This window comes from Mus caroli, chromosome 18, assembly GCF_900094665.2.
Source record: "Mus caroli chromosome 18, CAROLI_EIJ_v1.1, whole genome shotgun sequence".
NCBI lineage: Eukaryota > Metazoa > Chordata > Mammalia > Rodentia > Muridae > Mus > Mus caroli.
The window spans coordinates 85,499,004-85,507,732 of NC_034587.1; the positions used below are offsets into that span (position 1 = coordinate 85,499,004).

An 8,729-nucleotide genomic window follows, 5' to 3' on the forward strand; every position below is an offset into this window, starting at 1 on the left:
AGGAAGGAAGGAAGGAAGGAAGGAAGGAAGGAAGGAAGGAAGGAAGGAAGGAAGGAAGGAAGATTTAGTCAGTACTATCTAAGCAAATGATCAGACACAGATGTAGTATGAAGCACTGAGGAGTAGGCAACATGAATCCATATGAAGATATGAGCAAACACCTGAGAGTTAGTACTGATATCTATCCTGGTTTGGAGTGTGGGTTCACTCTATTGTGTAATACAATCCACCTTAAATTACATGAATTACTAAAGAATTAAATGCAACTCCATCTTACACAGAGGAAAAGAAGACAGTGTTAACCTACTGTATTTTACATAATCCTATTTTTAAATTTCTACAGGACAGAGATATTGCAGTAGTAACCCCTTAATTCAGGTCCACAAAAATCTGAGACACAGGAGGAAGTCAATTGTATATCTAGATACATCTTTAGATAATTAGCAGTAAAACAAAACATGACTTACACTTGACAAAAGTTACAGGTCCTTTTGGAAAATGTGATTCTATCCCTACTTAAAATAGGATTTTGTCAAAATTTATTTGATTGTAATGTGGTTATAAATTGCACTTCCAGTTGCCAACTGCTCAATCCACAGGCTACTGTGAAAAACTGAAATACCTGTATTTCTTTAATTAATCACTAGCACTTAAAATTCTTAGTGAATTTCTAATGCTCCAGTCATTTTCAAATCCTGCAAAACCTGACTGATGACAAAATTTTCAAAGTAAATCAAGTTTATTCAATAACTATGAAAATAATTTAAAAATAGAATTAATCATTGTTATTTCTCATAGATGTAATTAATCTTCATTTAGAGTGCACATTGTAATATCTGAGGAGTATTCCATTGTGTAGATGAACCACAGTTTTTAATCCATACTTTAGTTGAGGGACATCTAAGTTGTTTTCAGTTTCTGGGTATTAAGACTAAAGCAGCTGTAAACATAGTTGAGTAAAGTTCCTTGTGGGATGATGGAGCATGCTCCAAAAACTCCAGGAGTGATATAGCTGGGAAGAGAAGTAGAACTATTCCCAGTTTTTTTTTGAAAACTGCCAGATTGATTTCTAGAGTGGTGTACAAATTTTCACTTCCACCAGCAATGCTCATTAATACCTGATCATAGTTATGTAAATTATCATCATTTTGCACATAAAATATTTAACATTTTATCACATCTATTATAGTGTGATAATTTCTTCATATGCTATTACTTATTTCCTGAGGATAAGATTTCTAATAATGTTTTCCTGTATGCTATACTATTATTTATTTGAGGATTATCCATTTGAAAATTGCTGAAGATGAGCCATTGTTTTCTAATTTACAATTAACGAGCAATTAAATTACTTCTAGCTCAATTTGATTAGTTTAGTTTCACAAACAAATTAATTACTTGAATTGTTTAATTTCCCTAATAGGATTTACTTTATATTTGTTTATATGTTATAGACAGTTCTAAATACCCTTGATTATTTTATAGATTGAACACTAAAATCTAAGTCATTGGGATAAATGGCACAAATTTCTTAGAATTGCTTGCAGTAGCATTGCAAATCTATCTATCTATCTATCTATCTATCTATCTATCTATCTATCTATCTATCTATCTATCTACCTATCTATACACACACATACAACACACACACACACACACACACACACACACACACACACACACACACATACACACACACACACATGTATATTCTGTTAAATGTTTTGACCAGGCCTTAAAAAATTAGTTGTATTCTTTCTTTTGTTGATCTGGGAGTTGTGTACATGAGGACCTTTCATTATAATATGATAAATATTTTAGCTTATTTTTTATTAAAATTCCCTTTTTATTTGTTAAAGAGTAGAAAGTAATTTTAATGTCATTATTTTTATAATATATTCTTGATTATGGAAAATTATTCTATATTTTGTCATATAATGGGATGTTTATATATTTTGCTTTTGACACAGTACAACAGGGCATAGAATATTCCTGTCACCTCAGGACATTACCTTTCACCATATTCTAGCTTTTTATTGCTCAGAAGCAAGAAACGCCTGGTTTTTAGCACTTGGGATATTTTTTCCTATAATAGTAGGCTCTTGTGAATTGGCTGAAGCCAGCTTTAGCAGAGTGCTAATTTCTTCCATCTGTGGTGTTCTTTTTTTATTTACTTCACCTAAAAATATTGTGGTAATTTTGGCATTTATAAATTTGATTTTTGATGAATTCTTGATGATTTCTTTTTATAGTTCATGTTTTTAGTGCTGTATGTAAGACAGAATTGATTTCAATTGTACCCATCTTAAATTAATGGTTGAGTATGCTATGGACTAGAGAGTATGATTTTGCTATCTGACAAAAGGAAACTCTTCCTGGGAATCCCACTACAGAGCCAAGTACAGACAACACAAAATTCCAGTGTGGTGAACCAATGAAATTTATCATGGTTACTTACAGAAATGTGGGTAAAGGGTTACTTACAGGAGCAGAAATGAATCAAAGCCCACACCACTAAGGTTCCAGTAACCAGGAACATATTTCATAACTTGCACCCAAATCAACAGGTTGGAGAGTATCTTTCCAAATGACTCAGTTGATCTAAAACTCTTCCATTCTACTGGACTGGTCTGGGAGTCTTTGTTGAAGCTGACATCACTGTCTGAGGGGGACGTCCAGCTTTTATTACTTACTCTGGCATGGAGGGCACTAGTGAATCTCTATTTAGTTTTAGTTGTTTACCTTCCTGTTTAAGGAGTTTTCCTGCAGGAGGGAAACTACCAATCTCAAGGAAACTATGGCGCAACAGATTCATATGATTTCCTACACATGTATGCCATCATTCTAGAACACTTTATTTTAATTCCTCAATTTTCTATGGCTACCTAAAATAGTGCTTATGATCTGGAAACTAGGAAATTTAAAGAGTTGAAATCTATACATGTACAGTTATCATGCTCTCTTAACAACAATGTTGGAGGTCTTCGAAGAGGTTTGTATGAAAGAGGAACACAGAGACCTAAACAGAAAGAGAGATGGAGACATGAGGAGTGTATTTGTTTAATATTCATTATTAGTTATGTAGTACTCTGGGTCAATGTCAAAGCAGCTGCCAGTATGAAACAAAGATGATCATAGTAAAAAATATTAACCTACAACCACTTTTACCTCAGCATGCACATTATTTTTGCCTTCAAAATCATTTGTATAAATATCTATTGTTAGCTAGCTTATAAGTTATACAGCAAATTGTATGAAAAGTAGACAAAAATGCAGGAGGGATAGCAATTCTGAAGGCAAAACAAGATGCAGTCAAAACCAAATTTTGACTTTCTTTGATTAGAGAGTAGTGTGAAGCAACACAAAGTAAGTTACAATAAGGACCTATAGTCCATATTTCTCAGGATAAAATGTTCAATTTAAGCCTAAGTATGTTATTGACAATAAAACACAATTATACTTAGAAAAATAATATGATTTATAATCTGATATAAAAATAACAAGGGGAAAAGCACTAAATCTATAATGGCAAATCTTTCATAAATGATTTATTTCAATCTATAAAAATTAATAACTTCACATTGACCAAAAGGGCACATTTGAAACTCTGAAACACCAGAAGTAGTTCCCAAGGCTGTTACTCTCCACAAACTGATGACAAGGTCTTATTGCTGAAAGGAACACATGTATTTCATTGAACACAGAGAACTTGAGCTGATGCCTAACTAGCAGTTACACTCCTAATCACTAGCATCCATGTTACTGGACTTTCAGAAGAAAAAGGTAACCATTGTTAACCCAGCTACAAACTTCATGGCATACAAAAGTTATCTGTCTTCAAGATAGGCTGTTGCAATAGTGGTACAAATGTTACAAGAGTAACCAATCACTTTAGCTGGCCTTTGAAGCCCACTCCATGAAAGAAACCTGTGTTTGACACTGCTAAAGTGGTCAAATACCTGAGACTAGATGGGCATGGACCTAGGGTGGAAACAAAATACTATTATTTTGCAAAAATAACAACAATAAAATGAAACATGACAACATTCTTCTGTAACTACAAATTGGGACCTAGATCATCCCTCATCAGAAAATTTTCTTCTTGCAGTAGTAGATGGGAAGTGTAGAGGAATTTTAACCTAGCAACATGATTTTCTGGCAAGGGATCACATCCAAAGACTTTCTAGGTCTGTGTGATCTGGCTGGAATGACACACCTTTAATCCCTTTGAATAGAATACAGACATAACCTTAGTATACACCTTTAAGGTAAAACTAGTTTGTAGAAGGAAGCAGCCATTTTGGAAATGACATCTCATTGGGTGGCACACAAAGGAATCAGAAAAAGATTTGACAGAATGAGTCAGATATAGGATATACCCAACTCTTACAAAAAACAGAAGAGAAAGAAGCTATTTAAGAGTAGCTTAGAGAGAGTCAGTCAGTTGGAAGGCCGTAGTTCAGTGAGTTCAGTGCAGTGGAGTTGAGTTCTTTCATGAGTTCTTGTAGTTCTGCAGAGGCAGTTAAGTCCAGAGAATAAGGAGCCAGAAGATTAGAACAAATTGCCAAAGTTAGTTGGAGGCCAATCAGAGCAAATTAGTGAAAAGCTGATAGAATCAGTCAGATTGGAGAGGTATTTGAGCCAGAAAAGCTGAGTTGTACCAGCCAATCAGATTTCAGAAAGTACTAGAAAGGGTGATCTTATTTAGCAGTAATCCTCTGAGATGACAATTACACCTGGCAAATAATAGATACTTTTACAAGGAACTAACATGGAAACCCAAATTTGAAAATATGCAGATTGAGAGACTTTGAAGCCCTCATACCTAAATGGGAATTCTTTATCAAAGCTATTCTCCCAAGGTTTAGAGATTTATGCAAAAGAGGAGATAGAAAGATTGTCAGAGCCAGAGGAACAGGTAACTAAAAAATAAAAGTAAAAGAAAAATTAGATAGAAACATTGTCTTTCAGGCATAACAGAACTGGAGGACACATAAACATTGTGGGAACATTCAAATACTTTCATAGGCTTAAGGCAGAAGGGGTTCCAGCATTGAGAAAGGGAAGTGGACATTAACTCCCACACCTAATTAAGAAGATACATGCAACTGACACTCACTAGTGAAGGAAAATTTAGTTTTCTCCAATATAGTCTGGCCAGATATATTAACATTTCAGAGAAGGTGGCCAACATTAACAACTTCAATTGTATGTTTATAAACCTTTTGTATTGGATTGCTTTCTCATATTGGTCTTTTGCTTGTATATTTTGGCTTCCATTTATGTGAAGTTTGTGTGTGTTTGTGTGTGTGTGTGTGAGTGTGTGTGTATATTTCCTAGATTTTTTTTAAAAAGATTTATTTATTTTATATATGTATATATGAGTACACTGTTGCTGTAGAGATGTTGTGGTTGTTGGGAATTGAATTTTAGGACCGCTGCTTGCTCCTTGTTCAATACCGCTTGCTCAGTCTTTGCTTGCTCTGGCCCCAAAGACATATTTATTATTATATATAAGTACACTGTAGCTGTTTTCAAATGCACCAGAACAGGGCATCAGATCTCATTACAGATGGTTGTGAGCCACCATGTGGTTGCTGGGATTTGAACTCAGGACCTTCAGAAGAGCAGACAGTGCCTCTACCCGCTGAGCCATCTTGCCAGCCCGTTTCCTAGTTTTTGTTTGATTTTTAAAGAGAAGAAACTTCAAGTTGGGTGGATAGAGAGGTGAAAAAGATCTGGGAGGAATTGAAGGTGAGGAAAACCATGATCAAATTCTCTCCTGTGAGAAAACATTTACAATAAGAAAAACATCAAAACACCTTTAAATATGTAAATTGTAAAGGTTTTAATTATCTAACTAAAACATTAAATACCTGCATCCTAATTTTTAAGTAAAATAAGGCAGTATTCAAGTTCATGGAGTAAATATTTCCTTCAAGACCACCATCAAACCCACAGGAGTGTATCCATGCTGGTTAGAAATGCACCATAGTCTTGATGATAAAGTTTTATAGCCTAGTATTTATCTCATGGAAGCTCTCTAATCATTACCATATACATAGAAGAGAGTTACTTACTAGGAACTGAGAAAACTAGAGAATACATGCAAATTTAATTTTTCTAGATGTATTAATAATTATCTAGTTTTGCCAGGCATGGTGGTGCATGCCTTTAATCTGAGCACTCTGGAGGCAGAGACAGGCGGATATCTGAGTTCGATGCCAGCCTGGTCTACAAAGGAGTTCCAGGACAACCAGGGCTATACAGAGAAACCCTGTCTCGAAAAACAAAACAACAACAACAACAACAACAAAAATTATCTAGTTTTAGTAGAGTCTGAGATCTTATTGTGTTCAGGTGTATTATTTTACTGTCTTCCTGTAATAGTATGAATATAAAATTTCAAATATTTTTTGCTGTTCTTACACTAAGAGGAATGAAAGACAAAGGGATGCAGAATCTTAGCACCTTGAACAACAGCTGTTCTGGAGGTCTTAGTCATCAAGGGAAAGGTGATTTGTGGGGAAAGAAAGTACTCCTTACCCATAAATTTTCTTTTTATTGCTAAATACTGAAGTGTCTCAGTAAGGATGTATGCATGTATAGCTTCGTGGATGTGTGACAAACTAATATTTTTTACAGGGTGATGCTAGAGTTAGCTTCAGTTGTCTACTTAACACAAGTTATCCATTTTGAAAGAGAGAATATCAACTAAAGAATTGCTTGGATGATACTGGCCTATTGCTACATTTGTAAACTTTTTTTTTTAATCATAATTCCTTTTCCTCCTTCCATATCTTTCTGCATTCCTTGCTTCTTAACAAAGTCAGGGCTTCTTTTACTTTAATTGTTGTAACATGAATATATATGTTAAAATAATGATCATATATATATATACATATATAAATATAAAATTCATTATTAAGGTATGTACATATATTTCTCAATCATATTGTAAGTAAAATAAGGGAGTGTGCTATCCATGAAATATGTGTTTCCTTCAAGTTCACCATAAAACCTGAGAGTAAGGATTCATGCTAGTTGAAACACATCTTAGTTTTCACTATAAAATCTGTGGCCTCCTTTTAATTATCTCAAGAAAGCTCTCAAATCAAACACACACACACGCACACACTTCATTTTGTATAACACTGCTTATTTGTTTGTTTTTATGGGTAAATATTTGATATTGAATAAGCAATTATTGTGCTCTTCCCTGGAGAAGACTACTTCTTTCATGATCAGTATTTCTTAGTTGCTTGTAGATCAACTACAAGGAATTGTAGGGTTGAGGCATTGTGGTCTTTCCCTTGCAGGTTGATAGTTATTGTCCTTCTTCAACTCAAGTTTAGCTAGGTTTTTGCAGTGTTTTGTCACAGTAATAGGAAACCAAACTAGAAAAGATACCAGGTATATTTTTGCCATTTAAATGAAATTATAACCACATTCTCCAGCTCAATAATTATTATAGATTTGTGAAATACATATTTAAAGTTACATCTGCCTATTCTGTTTAATATTATCAAAAATTATTCTCAGACAGGCCTTTTTAGCTGTCATGGTATTGTAACTTCAAGTCTGTTGTAAAGCTTATATTTGAATTATTTTTGCTTTATTTGTGTTTCTTTTAAAAATAAAAATGTGTACATTATTATAAAGCTCTTGTATATAACTTAGTGCTCACATATCCTGGAGTCCATATTTAAATTTTTCTTTTAGATTTCAGACAAATCCAGAGAGTCTTCAAATTGAAACAGAATTGTAGTATACTGAAGGATTACATTATCCATTTGAATGGAAACCATATGCAATTCCAGTTATTTGATGTGGAGGCATATAGTTTATGATAGATACACACCATGCCATTTCCAACCATATGCTTACATTATTTATTTCTCCTATTTTCTTATGCTCTCGACACTTTATCAGCCATAGTTTTAACATCTTAAACTTGAATTAGTAATGTATATTACACATCACAGTTATGACTGCTTTGTACTTACCACAACTCTCAGAAAACAACCAGAGAAATGGAAATATGAGTGAGTTTGGAAGTAGTCTGAGAACATAAAGATATTACAAAAGAGTTGCTGGAATTCTTTGATGACTTTGTAAAAATAACCAAAAAGGAGGCAGCATCTGATATAAATATCTAGATATATGCATATGTTTAGATGATTTTGATCAGTCAGCAAGAAATGATTTGGTTTCTCATCTTAGCAACAAAGAAAACAGTCTTTTAATAGACTATGAGACAATGATGCTTGTTAACAATATTGCTCTTTCGCAACAAGATTGTAATCACCCAAGGCTCTCATGACATGTTTTTACAGGTGCTACTGATTTATGTTACCTGAAACTCCTTAAATTCTTGTTAAAAAGCAGGACCAAGTTTAACCAATAATATTAACTGTATCACTGAAATGATTCTACCTTCATGGTACTAGATTTGTTGCTTGTAATAATTTTGTGGTTAGATAAAATGGGTTGATGATCCATTAAAACTTTACAAATTTTTACTAAAACACATTGAACAATATATTACTAGAAGAATCAGGCTTCATTAACAATACTGATCAAGAGTCTGTACAGGTCAGAGTGAGGACCACAGAGGCAGACAGCTTCTGGGACAGGCAGGAGCCACAGAGCCGCTGAGGCAGCACCCTTTTGGGGCCGCAGACATCCGGCACCCTCCCAGCTGGAGGACAGTGACCTGCCCTGCAGGG

The 8,729-nt window shown here is 34.2% G+C and overlaps 1 protein-coding gene across 2 annotated transcripts in view; it reads right to left on the reverse strand.

The window, feature by feature from the left end:
• The window catches only part of Dok6 (docking protein 6), a 430,374-nt gene that overhangs the window by 168,317 nt on the left and 253,328 nt on the right, over positions 1-8,729 (reverse strand). The gene's annotated exons all lie outside the window — the stretch shown is intronic.